Below are 18,555 nucleotides of genomic sequence, written 5' to 3' on the forward strand. Positions count from 1 at the left end.
ATGTAGTGCATTTTTAACCTTCTTACATGATCTTTATTTTTTAATTTTAATTTTATTTTAATTTCAGTAGAGTTAATATACAGTGTTATATTAGTTTCAGGTTCAATACGTAGTATAATTTTAAGGTAAGAAATTTTAAAGCAGAAGGATACTATCAGTGATTGCTTATTTGTGCCATTATACAGAGAAAAAAGTGCACAGGCATGTACACTGGTGTACATGCATGTACATATGCCCATTGCATGCTTCCCATGTGCAGCCTTCCCATATCCTGCCATATACAACCCATGTACTCTCATACCCTCATACCCCGCCACTCCCCAAATAATCTTCCACGGTTTCACACATCCCCACTACCTATACTATACCTCCTCCGATCCCCATACTCCCTACCACAATATCTCTCAACCCTCCCACCCACTAAAACCCCAAGAAATCCTCATAACTCCTCACCTCCCTCTAAATCCATCACATATCCCTGCCATATCCCTGTGACTCCTACTTCCTTAGTATCCTCTGTACATTCCTGCATATTCCCATACCCCTTCCCACATTTCTGTACATCTTCACATAGCCAACCCTCCACACAGCCTTCACTTCCTTCTCTCCCCTCACCCCCAAATTGGGACTCAAATTATGTAAGTGAAAGGTGTTGGTCTTACCAATTCATAGAAGTTAGGGTCCTCTTTTTGCTTCCTTTCACTCTTTGTTCTCATGATTTTTGAACTTTTCTGAGTTTCCACTTCCCTTTGGATTCATTCTGGCGTTTCTAAAGATAGGAATTTCAATCACTGGTCAGTGAACATCTTTAGCTTGATTATTATCTCCATGCCAATAGCATATAGCTATTTAGCTTTGTCTTTCAGCCAGGGTGGAATTTTTTTCTGCATGGATGTTGTAGTGTGGCTATGGGCTCATTTCTGTATAGCCTTGTTTCAGTGGTGTTCCTGGATGGTTCAAATAAGTAGTCTGTCTACAAACAAGGAGGTATTTACTTTTCAGTTTGTTACAGTTGCTGCTTGCCTCCAATAATCTTGGTATAGTTTTTTGTTTGTTTGTTTTTTCCTCCTAGCACTTCTGTTTGACTAGATGGTTATATTGGAGAACTTCTTTCTTTTTTTGGAAGGTTGATTTATTTTCATTGTGCCAAGATTATTAATTTTCTGGGTGTTGTGTCTTTTTAAAGCTTTCAAATAAGTTATTTCAAGATAAAATATTATCCTCTGTTCTGGTTAAGAAAGATTAGGTTGCAATGTGTAACTCCCATTATATATGGGAGCATTGTATTTATTAGATTCCTATAGGAAAAACTGGGAAAACGTGTCCTATAAAACAATGGACAGTTCTATGAATTTCATTTGAAAATGTTGTAGAAAGAGGCTTAATGATCAAAAATAATATCAGCAAACACTGAATGTACAAAATGCATATTTTGACTTAGACTCTGGCTCTCTTCACCCTCTCCCCTGCTCAGGTGCTAGATGGAGAGTGGGAGATGTTGGTGTCCTGGCCCATGAGGTCCTTGGTGGGTAGTCTGAATTGCACCGGCCTCTGTGGACCTCTTCACACTGTTGTGTTGGACTTCTCTAAGATTCTTCAGTTGATGCTTGTCACTCCAGGCACCTACAACCATTCCACATCACATCTTCAGTCTAGGGACTACCAGTAGTCTTTCAGTCCCTCCTTGTACTGATGTGAGTTGGAGACTAGGATCTGGCTTCTCTGGACATTTTTATTGCTTGGGAAAACAAAGAAAAATCACTTGTTCAGGGTATTTTTCATCTGCGCTTGCTCTCCTTTGTTCCTTGTCACATGTCTTCTGTTACGGACCCCAAAGATCACTGTGTAAACTGGCTTATTTTGGGAAGTACTTAACATGATTCATATTTCTAGGGTGTAGGGGCCTATCTTCATGAATATGCATATCATTAGAAACAGAGATACTCATCATGTTTATTGTGGGTTTTATCTTGCCAATGTTTCACATTCTTTTCTTGCAAATACTAGTGGAAGTCACACATTTTAGTTATATTGAGGCAAACTTTTCACTTTTGAAATGTTTCTGGTGTGTTGAATTTTTAGCCTGCAGGGTATCTTAAACCAGAGTAGTGAGTCGGATGTTGGAAACAGACAAGTGGCATGTGACCAATGACAAAAGCCTCAGGAGCATTTTAGAAAGGCATGGGATGGTTTATGAGGAAATCGATTTCTCAATGAGTTTGGGTCCTTACAGGGACCCAAACATTCCCTTAGGAGGCCACTATGTATTTTTCAAAGGGCAGAGTAAAACAGGATCTGAACCGACATCCTGAACTGGATTGCGGGATTATTCTGGTTGTTTTGTAAGTGACCAGATCATTGCAATAGGGATTTGATCATGTTGTCAGTGTTCATTTAAATAATCCTTGGCCCATTTTCATATTGTTTGCATTTAGTACACAAAATACTCTCTTACAGAATAGTTTTTAAAAACATTAAAATAATCAATATTCATTTTTGTTTTAAAAGTTTTCTTTTACTTTATTTCCATTATAAAAACTTTTTAATCATTATTTAAAGTAGGACGGTAGCCTTAAAACTTTTTAAGTATCTGCCCATTAGTATATGTGTATTTTTCATCTACAAAGTATATGAGTCTTTTATTATATTTATATATTCTATATATCATAAATTAGAAAACTTAGTTTGAGATAAAGATAAAATAATATTTTGGGGACGCCTGGGTGGCTCAGTCAGTTGAGCATCTGACTTCGGCTCAGGTCATGATCTCACTGAGTTTGAGCTCTGCATCGGGCTCTGTGCTGACAGCTCACAGCCTGGAGCCTGCTTCTGCTTCTGTGTCTCCCTCTCTCTCTGCCCCCAACCCACTCGCATTCTGTCTCTGTCTCTCTCAAAAATAAATGAACATTAAAAAAATATTTTAATGTAGATTATATATTATAAAATTATATCTTTAACGAGCATAGTGAACTGATTCACAATTATGCTTCATCATTTTTTAAAAGTTTAATACCTAGTAATGCAGTGATTCAGAGGTCTCTAAGTTCAGTTTATTTTTTACTTTGTTTTAATGTCTGTCATGGTTGTTGAAAATATTCCTCACAAGAATATGTTATTCCAAATTAAAGAAATAAATTGTTGACTATGTTTTCCAAATTACAGTGTTCATTTTTCGGTTCCATCTACCAACTTTACAAAGGTTTTTGCAAAATTCAGCTGGTAGTCTTTCCTCTAACCTGATGTCAGTTGGTCCTTACAAACTATTTGGAAAGTTAGAATTTAAAAATTTTAAGGGAATAGGTTAAAAAGTCCACTCAAACTTATGTGAAGGATATTTTCAAACAGATTAGACACTTTTATTTCCAACTTTATACAGTTAATGAGTATTAATAGTTTCTGGCAACAAAAACACTGAAAATGTTTCCAAATACTGTACCCATTTTCAAAATGCTCATTTGAAAAGGCTTTCTCATGGATTATTAAAATGTTACTTTTCCTTTGAAGGAACAGCTTATATTTTTGAAAGTACCTGCTGCATAGGCACTACTGACAACCACTTGTCATCGTAGAGCAGGTCAGCAAATTTGGGGCATTTTCTTTTGTTTTTAAAGAGTAATGCATAACTAATCTTTGAGTTTAGAAACAGTAGTTCCCTTTGAGATAACCAGAAAATCTTTGTATGGGAAAAGGTTTTTTCTGAGTTTCCACTCAGAATTGTAAATATTTTACAACTTAAAATATACTCTGTAAATACACTTAGATGGTCAATTGTAAATGGTAATACACTGAAATTTGAAAGCTAGTGAAGAAACCAGTTAACCATTGTCAATATTTCTGTCATGGAATTCCTAGCATTCCTTCAGGATCCCTCCAGTGACTTATCAGTATTGTGGTCGATGATATGTGAACTGAGTAAGAGCATTAATGTCAATCCAAGTCTTAAATTAGTAAAGCTTAATTTCTTTTTTTTTAAATACAAAGGTTAAATATAAATAGAAGTTCTATTTTCTTTTTACATGCCAATTAACCTTGCGTCCTCTGCTGTGGGGACTACATCTTGAGGTTATCAGATTTATGGTTCCATCTGGAATCACCAGAATGGTTGTGTTGTTGGCTCAGCCAATGGTTTTGTATAGCTTTAAGATACTTTTTCTGATATCTCTTTTTTCTACTGAATGTTTACATGAGACTCTACTTGTAACTCTTTACTACATTAAATCTAATTAATTTCTAAAGATATATTTTTAGAAAGTTGAAAATGTAAGAAAAGATCTCATTTAGTATGCAAGAAAAGAAATTTAATGCAAAAATCTAAGGAAAGCAGAAGGAGTTAATCATTCTCTTTTTGAAAGCTGTTTCATATACAGAATATAGCTTACTCATTTGGCTACAGCAGGATATAGAGTCCTTTTCCATAGATCTCTTATTTAATTCAATTTGACTGAGGGAAATTGCATAGACGCAGCTGTGTGTTAGTTCTCTTCTTGTGGCTGCAATCTCACCAATCTCTTCTCTTTAAAATCTCCTTTTCTCTAGAAAGGTTCTGCTTTACACATGTTATTGTCCTCCTATCTCTAGAACTCTGCTGTTTTATATGATAGTCACTAGCCACATTATGGCTATTGAAATGTAAATCAGTTAAAATTAAACAAAATTAAGAGTTCAGGTCCTTCTTAGCCTGATTTCAAATGTATAATAGCCACATGTAACTACTGGGTACCATATTGAACAGTGTAGTGGACAGCTATCCTCTAGAATATGGTCTAGCTTATAGTGAAGTCAAAACACAAAGATTATTGAAACTTTTCCAATCTCTGAATTTCCTCTTATAGTAACACTGACTTTAAATCCACTAAGGGACATTTAAGGAGAAACTTGAAATGAATTTTGGCTTATATAGGCACTCTTATGATCTACTGTATTAACTCAGTTGAAAATAAATATTGAGAAACTTGCAAATGATTTTTAATGCCATTATTTTACACTGAAAACTGTAAAAATCTTTTAGTAAATGGTGAAAAGTAAATACTGGCAATCTTTACATATTTAAATTTCTACTGTATTTGTAGTGAAACTTTTCTTTTTCCTTTTTGCTAATACAAAACATGGTTAACGTGAAGTCATAGTCTCCTGCTGGAATATAGGGCGATGATCAGGTGTTCATTGGTGCTTAGCAGAACCTGACATATTTGTTGAATTAATGGAGGCAGCCCACTCTGTTGCTAGGTGGACTCCCTGTAACATACAGCCACTGCTTTTGATATTTCCCACTGGAATTACCCAAAAATTGAGTTAACTTTTTTTTCTTCCTAGTAGTCATTCAGATATTTGAAGATTGCTGTCAGTCTGCTTCTAAGTCTTTCTTCCAAGGCTAAATATCCCCTGGTTCAGGCGAGTATCCTTACTTTACTAGACTTAACAAAAACAGGCCATACTACTACTGTATGGATCCATTTATTTCTGAAGTTGTAAAGCCCTAACGTGTTTGATTTTGTTATATAGTCCTTCTTTCTTAAATTAATAGAAACTGATTACAGTTTTCAGAGTTTTTCCACTATGCTCCTGAGAATTATTTGGACGAAATATCTGGAATTCTTCCCAAAGTAGGGTTAGGAATCACTATTCCAAAATAACAGTACTGGGGTACATAAAAATTCAGTTAAGGGAAAGTTGGCTTTATCCTTTAGAGAAAAGAGGTTTTCAGCAACTGATCTAAGAGTTCAACAGTGGCTATCGCCATCTTGTGGTAGGGGAAAGAGAAAGACAGAGACAGAGACAGAGACAGAGATAGGGAGACGGAAAAGAAGTGGAAGGGAATCACTGGTAGGAAAATCTAAAATCACTATCAGAATACTGTATGTTTTTCCTTATGCCTAGTTGAAAACTGGTTTGTATTTAGATTCTGGTGAAATTGTGGACCACTATTTCTAACCTTGTCTCGTGCTACCCAGTTCTGACTTTAGTCTGTTCACCTCTAATTAGATACCTTAGGCTTCTCTGTTTGATGCCCAGTTTAAAAGTTTGCTGAACAATTAATTAGTCTTGTTAATACTTATGATTTACGAGATATATGTTTTATCTTCCATTGGACACATTTTCTAATAGATTAATTCAAATTCATTCAATGTATATTTATTTAGCAATGCTATATCCTAGGTATTATTTAATACAGTGGTCAACAAGACAGAGGAAATCTATAACTGAAAAGAAATCATTTCATTCTAGAGGGAACCAGAGAGCTTAAAATTATATCAATTGACTTTAGCTTTTTAAATACTAACTTTGCTAAGGGACTAAAATACATATAGTAATTTTTGAGACATAGGAATGAATAATCCCTATTATTAAAGATAAGTCTTCACACATCTTCCAGAAGTACAAGAATTTACTTATTGAATTGGCAAATGGTAAAAAAAATATAATGCTTAGTGTTGGTGAAGTTTTAGCAAAGTGGACATTCTCATGCAATATTGATAAGGATGCAAATTGTTCTCAGACTTTCTGGAAATATGGTAAAATGTATCACCATTGTGAATTGCATTCTTCCTTATCCCATCTGTTCTTTTTCTTTCTACTTCTACTTTGAATAAGTTTTATAAGGGAATAATAAAAAATTGGCATAAATACATATGTATTGGACTACTTATTATAGTATATTGTTTATTGTAATAAAAATTTAGAAACAACTTAAATGCATAACAAGAAAGAATTGGTTAAATTAATTATGATGCATGGTAAAAACACAGTACTGTATTTCTATTTAAAATGATGATATTGGGGCCCCTAAGTGGCTCAGTCAGTTCAGCTACTTCAGCTCAGGTCATGATCTCATGGCTGGTGAGTTCAAGCCCTGTGTTGAATTCTGCTGACAACTCTGAGCCTGGAACCTGGTTTGGATTCTGTGTCTCCCTCACTCTCTGCCCCTCCCCTGCTTATGCTCTGTCTTTTCTCTCTCTCAAAAATAAACATTAAAAAATTAAAAAAATAAAATGATATCATTCTTCATTCATTGATATGGAATGATATGTATGATATACAGTAAGGAAAAGAATGAGGTCCTCCAGCATGGTTTAAGAATTAATAAGAATTTTGGGATATAGAGTGAAGTGATATTATGCAAAAAAAAGTCTTTTTGAGCTGTATAAGTAGCTGAGTAGAAAACTGGTAAGAAGCAGCCAACTTTTATACCCTGAAAACAAGCCCTTTTAATTTTAGGACGTGAAATTGATAACTATAGGAATTATGTGCAGAGTGATTTCTGTAAGGCAGCTCATTATTTGTATAAAGTGGGTAGACTGAAAGGGATAGGGCACATGCAGTCTCAAAAGACAAATCTATCTTTTAACTGTTCATGGTATCTCTATCTAGAACTCTATGGAGCTGGAAAGAAGAGAATAGAGAAAGCGAGTCAATTTGAAGAATCCCGAGAGTATCTATGAGAAAGTGGCAGACTCCCTGTTATATCCAGAAACTCCTTTTCTTTTTTGGCTCCCAGTGAGGATTGCCAATGCAAACAAACAACCCCCTCCAAATCAAAGGTTACAGTTGGAAGTGGATGAATCCACAGTAAAAACTGTGGGTGGATTTCACTTTTCTGTTGTTTCAACTCCAAGATTTTATCAAAATCTTAAAAATAAAGCTTAACATTAATACTAATGACCACTGCAGTTTCTTAGTAGCACTTGCTTTTGGTCAAAAATTGTTCCACCTGCTTTGTTCCACGTGTTTTGCATACATAAATTTTATCTTTATAGTCTCCATTTTACCAATGAGATAGGCCTAGAGAGGTTCAATAACTTGCCTATAATCACACAGTTAGTAATTGGCAGAGTTGGAATTAGAATTCAGGTTTGCTTGATTCCAGAACACATTTTTTATGCAACTATCTTCTATTATTTTCTAGGAAACATATAATGGGATAAATCTATATTGGACTAAGAGTGAGCATGTACAGGGAGTTTTAGATTACAAAATACATTTAACTTTGGGGTTTGGATAGAAGAGATTAGGGGGTATTGTCCTATGTCGGTGTCACGTTAGACATGGTACATAGGCATTGCATTAAGTAGCCACTTTGAAAATCCCACATCCCTCTCACTGAAGAGAGGAATTAAGCCTAGGCTTTGGGTTTGTGTTTAAGAAGTGATTGAATTAACTGATGCTAACTTGCAGTGAAGGTCATAGCAGTTTGTTGTAGGGTTTTATTTGGGACCTTGTACTGGTCGGAAAGTTCATCAAGTCTTTGAAAAATGATATAGGAGACAAGTATTTAAGAATAAGTAAATCATCAGGGGCACTTGGGTGGCTCAGTCGGTTAAGCGTCTAACTTCAGCCCAGGTCATGCATGATCTCACGTTCCATGAGTTTGAGCCCTACGTTGGACTCTGTGCTGACAGCTCAGAGCCTGGAGCCTGCTTCAGATTCTGTGGCTCCCTCTCTCTCTTCCCTCCCCCCTCCCCTCTCAAAAATAAAATAAAAACATAAAAAAATTAAAAAAAAAAAGAATAACTCTCATCAAAAGTTAAAAATCCGAGACTAAAAAGATTTTGCTGAGTTGGAGAAATGGACCTGTCTATCAAGATGAAAGTTAGTAGGAACAAAGGTAAGATCCTGAATATGAATACAGAAATCTATCTTTTTGAACATAGGAAGAAAGATATGGTTTAGTTGCAGCACATGTGAACAGTAATATTTGGGAGAACAGTTGAAAGTTCTATATGAGTCAGTAGTATGGTATGGCTGCAAAACAGCAATAGCAAAAGTCAGCTTAGCCTTAGTCTAGGTCTTTGGAGGTTCACATCTCATTGTCTTCTAAACTTAACAGAAAATACCTCAAATAGTATGACAAGGAATATAGAAATTTAAAATAAAAGATCACTAAGGACTTTGAAACATTGGTTTTTGAAGACTCAAAGACATTAAAGATGTTTTTCCAGGGAAGAGAAGACCTGTGGATGATCTGACAACTGTTTTCAAACATGAAAGTAGCTATTAAAGGACTATTTATGTGTTTCCTGAAAGGACCCAGATAAGTGACTGGCTTATCAGTAAGCCAGTAGGAACTACTGAAGGCTCTGTTTAGCTCATCATAAGCGGAACTTTTGAACAATCAGAATTGTTCAAAAATTGAGAATGTATATTTTTTAAACATGAATTTGTAAATGTGAATGTTGGAGTTATTTAATCACACAGTGCCAGGATGACTACTTCATAAGGATGCTATAAGCTTTAGTATTTTCAACAGTGAAAGGTACCACTTGACAGAATTTTGCAGGGTTCATAAAAATTTCACGTTGGGGCACCTGGGTGGCGCAGTCGGTTAAGCTTCCGACTTCAGCCAGGTCACGATCTCGCGGTCCGGGAGTTCGAGCCCCGCGTCAGGCTCTGGGCTGATGGCTCGGAGCCTGGAGCCTGTTTCCGATCCTGTGTCTCCCTCTCTCTCTGCCCCTCCCCCGTTCATGCTCTGTCTCTCTCTGTCCCAAAAATAAATAAAAAACGTTGGAAAAAAAATTTAAAAAATTTCACGCAACATGGTTATACAGTTGCACTTGGTGCCTCTTAAGCTTTCTGCATCCCTAAGGTTTTTTACTTCTAGCATACTGTAAAGGGAAACACTAAAAGGTGCTTCCACCCAAACACAACACTGATTTTCCTTGCATTGACGATACCTTGAATTCTCACACTGACTGTGAGATTTCTCAAACCTGAGATTTTCTGATTTTTCTCTGTGATAATGGTAAAGCAAACTATTATTTATCTTTGCCACCTTCGTTTGAGTTAGCTTATAGGATTTTATTTCCAATTATTAAGCACTTTGGGCATGGTGATGCAGGACTAATAAATTTTGATGAGTGAGAAGGAAACACCCAGAGATATTCAGCTGACATTAGATTGTTAGTCTGGGACAACCTGAACCAGAAAGGCAGTATAGGGGAGTATCGTTCATTTTTTTTCCATTAAGCTAATTTGGTACTTTTGCTTATGAAGGAATCAGATACCTCAGAGTAGGAGAGAAACCCATTTTTCAACTATGACAAACTCATGATGTTTGGTATCTATTCCTGAATAACACTGCTTTGTATACATCCATATCACTATATTGTATCACCAATCTTGAACCTGTTGATCTATTGTATGAGACATCAGGTGTCAAACTGATCCAGCTCTCAGGTGGTCAAAACAAATTTCCAAGACATGTGGCAAACTCACATACAAATTTGGATTAAGGTCAGTATACAGAGTGTTCCATCTTGTAGGTGTGTGAGTGGCAGCCTCAGAAGTTTCTTGCCAGTGGTACTCTTGTTTCACTCTATGGCATGACTTGGGATGGTAGGAATGTCCAGTTTGAAACAGAACTCAAGGGATACGATCCATCTCCTTAGACAGAGGTTGGTGAGGGCTGTACATATTGTCCTGACATCAGCTAAGAGGGGAGGTAGGTGTTAAATGAAGGGACCCCCTTCTAGCAGGGAATTAGAACACAAGTCAGAGTGTAGAAATAAAACAGTGGTGAATATGGAGGATTTCAGCTTACTGAATACAGAGTTACCAAAGGGAGCCACTGTGTTTATGATAGTATATAAATACATTTTAGACTCTAAACCATTGCTGAAGACAAACACCCTAAATACTCTCAAACTTCTCTGTGACCAAGGGTGAGAGTGGGTCCAATTTTAAGGTGGGAAATTAACAGCATATTCAGCTGGCCACAGTAGGCGGGGCAAGAGGGTTGACTTGTATACACTACTGGATATGAAGTCAAAGTAACAGACTTTCTTGATCTTCTCAATTTGGTGAGAAAAGCTAGTGAACACATTTGGAATTTGTAGCTAAATTTATAATGTAGCCAATCAGGAGAAAAAAAAATCTACCTATTAAACCTTTGCTTTTGTCATATTCAGTAGCAGAGAAATTGCTACTTGTCCAATTCTAGATATGAGAAGCAATCAGAATATACAGTAAGTGCTTGAGGGTGACTCTTTTGGGGTTAAATATAGCTTTGCATCATTAGCTTATGTGGGAAAAAATCCCATTATGACAGCAAATCAGATCTAATCTGGCACTCCCTCTGCTACAATTATATAAAATATGGTGGAAACTTGTCAAAGCTTTCAGTGAGAAATGAGGCTCTTGATGCTTGACAGCCCCCTTTTTGAGCACAGTGAAGAATCATGTTGCTTAGTTACAGCCTTTGGCTGATTTAGAAAGCTTTAACTGACTGTATTATACAAGAGTTAAACTCTAGCTTTGATATCCCTTTTTCCTCTTAAAAGAAAAACCCTTATTTACCACCTTTCTAATTTTTTTTTTTTTGGTGTCTTTACCAAGTCACTTATGTGTATTCATCCAGGGCAAGTTTCGATTTATCATTATTTTTCCCTCCCCAGGGTTTATAGATTGAGAGAGAACAAGTGGGTGGTTGATGATACAAGCAGAACATAAAGTATTGAAATAACTTAAGTGCTTTTGCCCTCAAAGTAATTTGCAAGTGTCTGTTTCAAAATTGTTTGTCATTTGAAGTCATTATGTTTTTGCCCTTTTTCAGCTTACTCATAGTTTGGGTTGCTATTGTCTTTATAATGCACAAGAATGTGTGACATTTAATTAAATTTTTGTATCTCCAAATGTGAACTCACATATAGGTGTGTGGAACAGTGAATGGAACTGGTGAAACAGGTGTAAGGGTAGGGCCTGGAATTGCAGCCCAAACACTGAAAACAGAAGGATTAAGAGGAAAAACAAAGAAAACTTTAAATGGATATTTATAGCAGTTATTGTGCATGAATTAGAAAAGTGTGTAAAGGGGGAATGTCGGATGTATCAGAGCCCAGAAAAATACTCAAGGACTCATAAGTCTGGGGGAGACTTTAAAAGGCTTTTGTTTCATGTATTGTCTCCAGAAAGTAGTATCTTATACTGTTTTAAATGTCCACACATTGAAAGTAGATATCTACTTTATTGTTATAGCTCTTTAGGAAAGAGAGCTGTCCCTCAGCAGTGCTTTCTATTATCTTACCATAATTATTGTATTGAAGAAAAGCCATGATTTAATCTTGATTATGTAATTATTTCAGTAGATTTTACTATTGGCTTTTCAGTACAATCTCTGTTTCATGCATGCAAAAGCAGTTTTTCCTGCTGGTGTGTACAATTCCATGATTACCTGGAGGAAATTCTATAGGGTTGATTCTATATTTACATTTGGAGATAGGATAACGGATAATTGTCTCTGTAGACTTGGCTCCATTGAAATTCTAGTTCTATTGAAGCCCCAAATTCTTGGTACTATAAGGTGAGCCACTGTGCTTGCGGGCTTTGTTTATGTGCTGGTCTGCAAGTCACTTTCATTTGCTACCTTTTAAAATACGTTTGTCTCAAAAAAATGTTTGTCCCTCTTGAAAACTGAGAACAAACTGAGGGTTGATGGGGGGTGGGAGGGAAGGGAGGGTGGGGAATGGGTATTGAGGAGGGCACCTTTTGGGATGAGCACTGGCTGTTGTATAGAAACCAATTTGACATTAAATTTCATACATTGAAAAAAAATGTTTGTCAAATGCAGTCATTTTCAAAGTGTGTCCTAGGACCCCTAGAATCCTCAAGATCTTATTGAGGGAGTTTATGAAGTTAAAACTATTTTCATAATAATTCAAAGATGTTATTTGCATTTTGAACTGTTCATTCTTTTATGGGTATACAGAGGCTTTATGATATGATATAGAAACAGATTGAATGCAGAAAGAAATATGAAGCAGAAATGTAAACTAATGATTTTTTTGTTTGGGAAAATATAGTTATTTTTCATAAATGTGTTAACATGTTATGGGCTTATTGTTATTTTTAAAGGAATTATTAAATATTTTCAAAATTTCTGAGTTTTAATATCCAATATGGTAAATATCAATGGATATAGTCAACATAAATAAAAGCTCTTTGGGATTCTGAATAATTTTCAAGAGTGTAAAGAGGTTCCAAGACCAAAGAGTTTGAGAGCTCTGATCTAGTGTATTTATAAGCTACTGTATAATTCTGATATTGACTCTACTTCTTGGTTTCTCCTTCTTTCTCTTCCTTACTTTGATGATTCTGCTGGCAGATTTCCATACCCCCTCCATTTTCCCTCTTGATAATTTCAGCCTCAGGTCCCACTGAATTCAGTCTGTGTCCTCAGAATTGGCAGATGACAGAAAGACAACAATAACATTAGTTAAAATAGCAAGTTGTCTAAAATAAAATATCACATATTGTTTGTGTATTTCTAACTATAGTGACTGCATTCCAGGTAAAAATCTTCATGTATTATTTCACTTATTAGATAATTTGAATAAAAAAAGAAACTTTTAGACTTTTCACGTTAATTTTTTAACAAATTTGACCAAAATGTCAAAGGATGAAGTATATTGTATTTTACCCTTCCACCTTCCATGTTGGAATTTTAAATGTAAATTGAATCATTTACATACTAAAGCATGCGGAATCCTGTGGAATTCTGCAGCCCAAAGGACCAATATGTCTGCTGGCTAATGCTGTTTATTAAAAAATGTCATATTCAAGTAATGTCTGAAAATTTTCTTCTTAAGTTTGCTCTTATCATTGGGTAAGCTATTTAACTTTTGTTTTTAACTAACGGATTGTGAATTCGGTAAACATCATTTTTGGTGTTCAGTCAGGACATTCTTAGGACCAAATGAATCCCACGTATATATCTAAAATGAAAAGTCAATTTAATATTTTATTTCTTTGTTGAAATAGAGATTCCAGATTATTTTTTGTTCTTTAGTGAAAGACTTCACAGATTTTTCTTTAAATAGATTAAATTCTCAGTTGGTAGCTGTACAGTGATATTTTGTTACCTTTGCAACTGTGAGGAATGTGTTGCAGCTAAGGGCAGGGTAATGAGTGGGGATGAGTGGAAATGAAATCCTGTGCCTTTCCTCCTGGGCCAGGGTTGATTAAATCTTCAGTTATGAAAGTGCTCGGTAGCCAGGTCTCTCTGGTGGCAGTGTGTCGAGCTTTTCCTTTTCCTCACTTTCATATCCAGTCACTTGCAAAGTGTTATCAATTCTACCTCAGTAGCTCATCAGTTTGTTTTCTTCTCTCATTCTTTTTTTTTTTTTTTTTTTAATTTTTTTTTTTTTTTTCAACGTTTATTTATTTTTGGGACAGAGAGAGACAGAGCATGAACGGGGGAGGGGCAGAGAGAGAGAGGGAGACACAGAATCGGAAACAGGCTCCAGGCTCTGAGCCATCAGCCCAGAGCCCGACGCGGGACTCGAACTCACGGACCGCGAGATCGTGACCTGGCTGAAGTCGGACGCTCAACCGACTGCGCCACCCAGGCGCCCCTCTTCTCTCATTCTTACTACAACTGACTTTGTTCTAGTACTAATCATTTCTCGCTTGGATGCTTCCAGTACTGTCCTGTGTTCAGTGTTATTCCTTTCCAATTGATCATCTGCACTGCTGCCAGTGTGATTTTAAAAAATATGATGATTATAACATCATATAAAATGTATGTATAAAATGTACATACAGTATTTATTTTAATGTCTATTTTAGAGAGAAGGAGAGCACGTGAGCAAAGGAGAGAGGGAGAGGGAGAGGGGGAGAGAGGCGGGGAGAGAGAGAGAGAGAGAGAGAGAGAGAGAGAGAGAGGAATTTTAAGCAGGCTCCATGCTCAGTGTGGAGCCTGATGTGGGGCTCAATCCCATGACCCTGGGATCATGACCTGAGATGAAATCAAGAGTTGGATGCTCAACTGACTGAGTTACCCAGGCACCCCTGTACAGTACTGCATAGTATTTTTATTTTTGAGATAGTGTTGCATTGTGGTTAAAAGTGCTGGCTTTGAATTCAGACTGGCCGCGTTTCCTAACCTGTGCTCAAATATCTTTAAATGGGAATGATATTATGATATATGTAAAATGCATTGCACAGTACAGTCTCTATAAATATCAGCTATTTTCCATAGCACTTTGTACACCTGAAGTTATTATTTATTTATTTATTTATATCTGTCTTTTCTGCTAGACTGTAAGTACCATGAGGGCAGAAACCACATGGTGGTGCAGGTTCTTTCCTATGTGCCACCTATAATGCTGTATTAAAATGATTTGATAGGGGTGCCTGGATGGCTCAGTCAGTTGAGTGTCTGACTCTTAATTTCGGCTCAGGTCATAATCCAAGGGTCTTTGGATTGAGCCTGGCATTGGACTCCATGCTGAGTGTGGAGCCTGCTTAGGATTCTCCCTCTCTCTCTCTCTCTCTCTCTCTCTCTCTCTCTCTCTCTCCCTGCTCCTCTCCCCCACTTGCTCGTGTGCACTCTCTCTCTCTCTCTCTAAGAAAATAAAAGTAAATAAAAATATTATAAAAATGACTTGATTACTGTCAATTGCAATTGGGTGCCTGCCCTTTCACTTTGTCATATGTGTATGTGTGTGTATACGTATGTGTATATATAAATACATATAAAGGTATAGTTAATCCTCAGAACAGTCCTAGAAGATACCTATTACTATTCCAGTTTTATAGGTGAGAAAACTGAGGTTCAGATATTTTTTAAAAATTTATATAGATTACATATCAGTGAAGAATTTGGACCGATCAGTTGCTGATGCAAGAGTATCTTGAGGCAAAGGCTGTGACTTATTCATACATCTTATTGGTAAGGCTGTTCTTGTAGTTTAAGTTCATGTATAATACCATATTCTTGTAATAGAGTATCTCTTAGGGTCGCTGGTGTCATCACTATATCACACTCACAAGAAAGATTTAGATGAATTTCACCAGAGCTTGCCAGGCGCTCAATTTTCCTTCAGGAATGGAAAATTCCAGGCAGAGAGCAGTTGCTCATGCTATTCTTCCTAGTTTCTGAAAACCTTCCCGAATATATAGATTGTAGGTCTAACTTTAATTTGTTTTATATTTCACTACATTTAATATTTACTTCATTGATTTAATCATTGTAAGCAGTTCTAATTGAAAATGAATAGAGGTTCAATTAAAATTGATGGCTTTACTTCTTGTTAGAGAACTTCTATTATCACAAATACTATAATCAACTATTATTTTTAGAATAAAATAAAAACTCTGTACATGCCACAATCACTTAGTTATGTGCTTTAGTTTCTATTGTTTTCCATTTGTGATGGATACATTTTGTAAAATGGGTGTAAAGTATTCGGAGTAGGTGGCTCTACAAATTGACTAGTGATTATTCTCAATTTGCCATTGTCGAGTGTTTTTGTCACTTATCTAGATTTGAAAGGATGAACAAACACATGATGCTTTTAAGAATTGCATTTCTTGTTCTTTTTTGACATAAAAATAGAGAGCTTTACAAATACTACTCAGCTAAATCCTCCTCCACAACCAAACCACCAAATTAAAAATTAGATTATATTCTTGACAACAAATTTTGCAGCATATATAAATGTATAATTGGAGAAGCTTACCTTGATCAGTTTTTAGCCTTCCCATTTGTCATACCCTCTACTGGACATTAGTTATTCTTGGTCAGTTTGATGAGTAAAAAGTTTGTGCTTAACTTTGCTTCAGTTTGTATTTCTTTGATAAGTAGTGAGGTTAAGTGTGTGTGTGTGTGTGTGTGTGTGTGTGTGTGTGTGTGTGTGTATGTGTGTGTGTGTGTGTGTGTGCACAGCAAGTAAATCAGCAAGTCTGTGAATATGAGATGTATATTATTTTATATATATAATATATCTGGGTAGTTTAGATAATATTATTTTACTAAGATGTCTCAGTTATGCTATCCATAAGCCTACAAATTAAGTCTGTAAGAACAGAGAAATGGAGATGTGACATATTACTAGTAAAATTTGAAGTGAGTTGAGCTTCTGTCCATTAGTTATACTTTCATTATTCTTTTATCTGAAGCTAAAACAGAGCTCTGTTTTTTATTAGTGAACCACCAAGTTGAATCTTCCCTGTCATAGGTGGAAATCTAGAGATTTAAATGTTTTGTATCCTCTTTGTACTAGTTGTCAATTTATGTCTTTGCTCCATATCCATTCTTCTTTGCCTGGCTTTGTGATGTTGGAGCCGAGCCCTGTAAGTGTTTCTCTTTTGCCAGCTAGGACAATGTTAAGCTTTTCGGTAGACGGCATTGGAGAGACACTGAATGAAGAAGAGGCTTTTCTTCCTGGTTCTAAGATGCTTTTTTATTACGGCTCCAAAGGTGAGCTACAGCCAGTGGCATGCAGGATGCCCAGTGTCCCACTCTCCAGTGAGTTTTGATGGCACTCACAGTCAGCTGGGACAGCTAGTGGGATTCATCTTCCAGGGTTCCAGAGAGTTTCATTACCACCCTCCCAACACCTGCCCACATGCCCCTCTCAGGAGACATTCTTGTACTTTGTGCACCATCTTCTGTTTTCTGAACATATAAAGTTTTATTTGTGATAGCTTTTTAATAACATTTTCTACAAATTCTACCAACTGTACAATTCCTTGGAATTCTAGCCAGTTTGGCCTTACTAACAACTTTGTCTTTTCCATTCAGGGAGACTACTTAGTTTACCTTTTTCTGTGCTGCAGCCTAAAAGACTCTGCAGGCAGTAAACTAGGGCAGTCATAGGGATTACCTCATTTTTCTCCTCCTCCTAGGGAGTATTTGGCTTTGCCTGTTGTGAAATGATGTTTTATTTATTATTTTCCAGTTTTTGTATTTGGCTAAGGCAGCAAGGTAAATCTGGTCCTAGTTACCTCAGAAGCCCACTTCTGTTGTTTTAAAATGTAAAAATTAGAAAGTATTATGAAAATTAATATTTTAAGAAGTGTTTGCTTGCCTTAAAATGCAGGTTTATCATTGCCTTTCCTGCGCTTTAGGTTATCCTTCCAGGATCCTTTTTATTCTTCCCGAAGTCCATACTTTTGAGGTTCAATTACTGAGGTCTCTTGGTAGTGAACTCTGTTCTTATATTTAAATATTTTTATTTTATCATCATTCTTTTATCATCATCATCATATCATCATTTAGCAAAGATATTTTTGCTAGACAGTTTTGTTATTTTTCCTCGACATTTTAAAGATACTGTTCTGCTGCCTTCTGACTTATACTGTTGTTGAGAAGTCTGCTGTTTTTTCTAATTGCCATGACTTTGTGAGTACTCTACCTTGTCTCCTTAGGTACCTTTAATTTTGTCTTTTACATTCTCAGGATTTTTAAAAATAATATTTTAAAGCATAGATTTTTTTGTTTTGTTTAATTTATTCCACCTGAGATATATGCTTCCTGGATTGATGGGTTCACCTTTTGTATCAATTCTGGAAATTTTGCATCCATTATCTCTTTGGATATTACTTTTTCTCCATTCACTTTCCCTTTTTGACATTCCAATGAGACGTGTATGTTAGATCTTTTCCTTCTGTTCTCTGTATCTTTTAACATTCCTCTCACATATCAATTTCTTGTTTTTCTGTGCTATATTGAGGGTAGGTAATTTTTGGACATATTTTCCAGTACAGCTAATTGTCTCCACTTTTTAATTAGTTGATTATTTTCTTCACTTGTTTGGGTAACTTTTTAACAATTTCATAAGT

At 36.0% G+C, this 18,555-nt stretch overlaps 1 protein-coding gene across 1 annotated transcript in view; it reads left to right on the forward strand.

Annotated features, from left to right (window-relative positions):
- GPR158 (G protein-coupled receptor 158) overlaps positions 1 to 18,555 on the forward strand; it is a 420,554-nt gene that overhangs the window by 37,143 nt on the left and 364,856 nt on the right. The window lies entirely within an intron of this gene.

The sequence above is a fragment of the Prionailurus viverrinus genome, chromosome B4 (assembly GCF_022837055.1).
Source record: "Prionailurus viverrinus isolate Anna chromosome B4, UM_Priviv_1.0, whole genome shotgun sequence".
Classification (NCBI taxonomy): domain Eukaryota; kingdom Metazoa; phylum Chordata; class Mammalia; order Carnivora; family Felidae; genus Prionailurus; species Prionailurus viverrinus.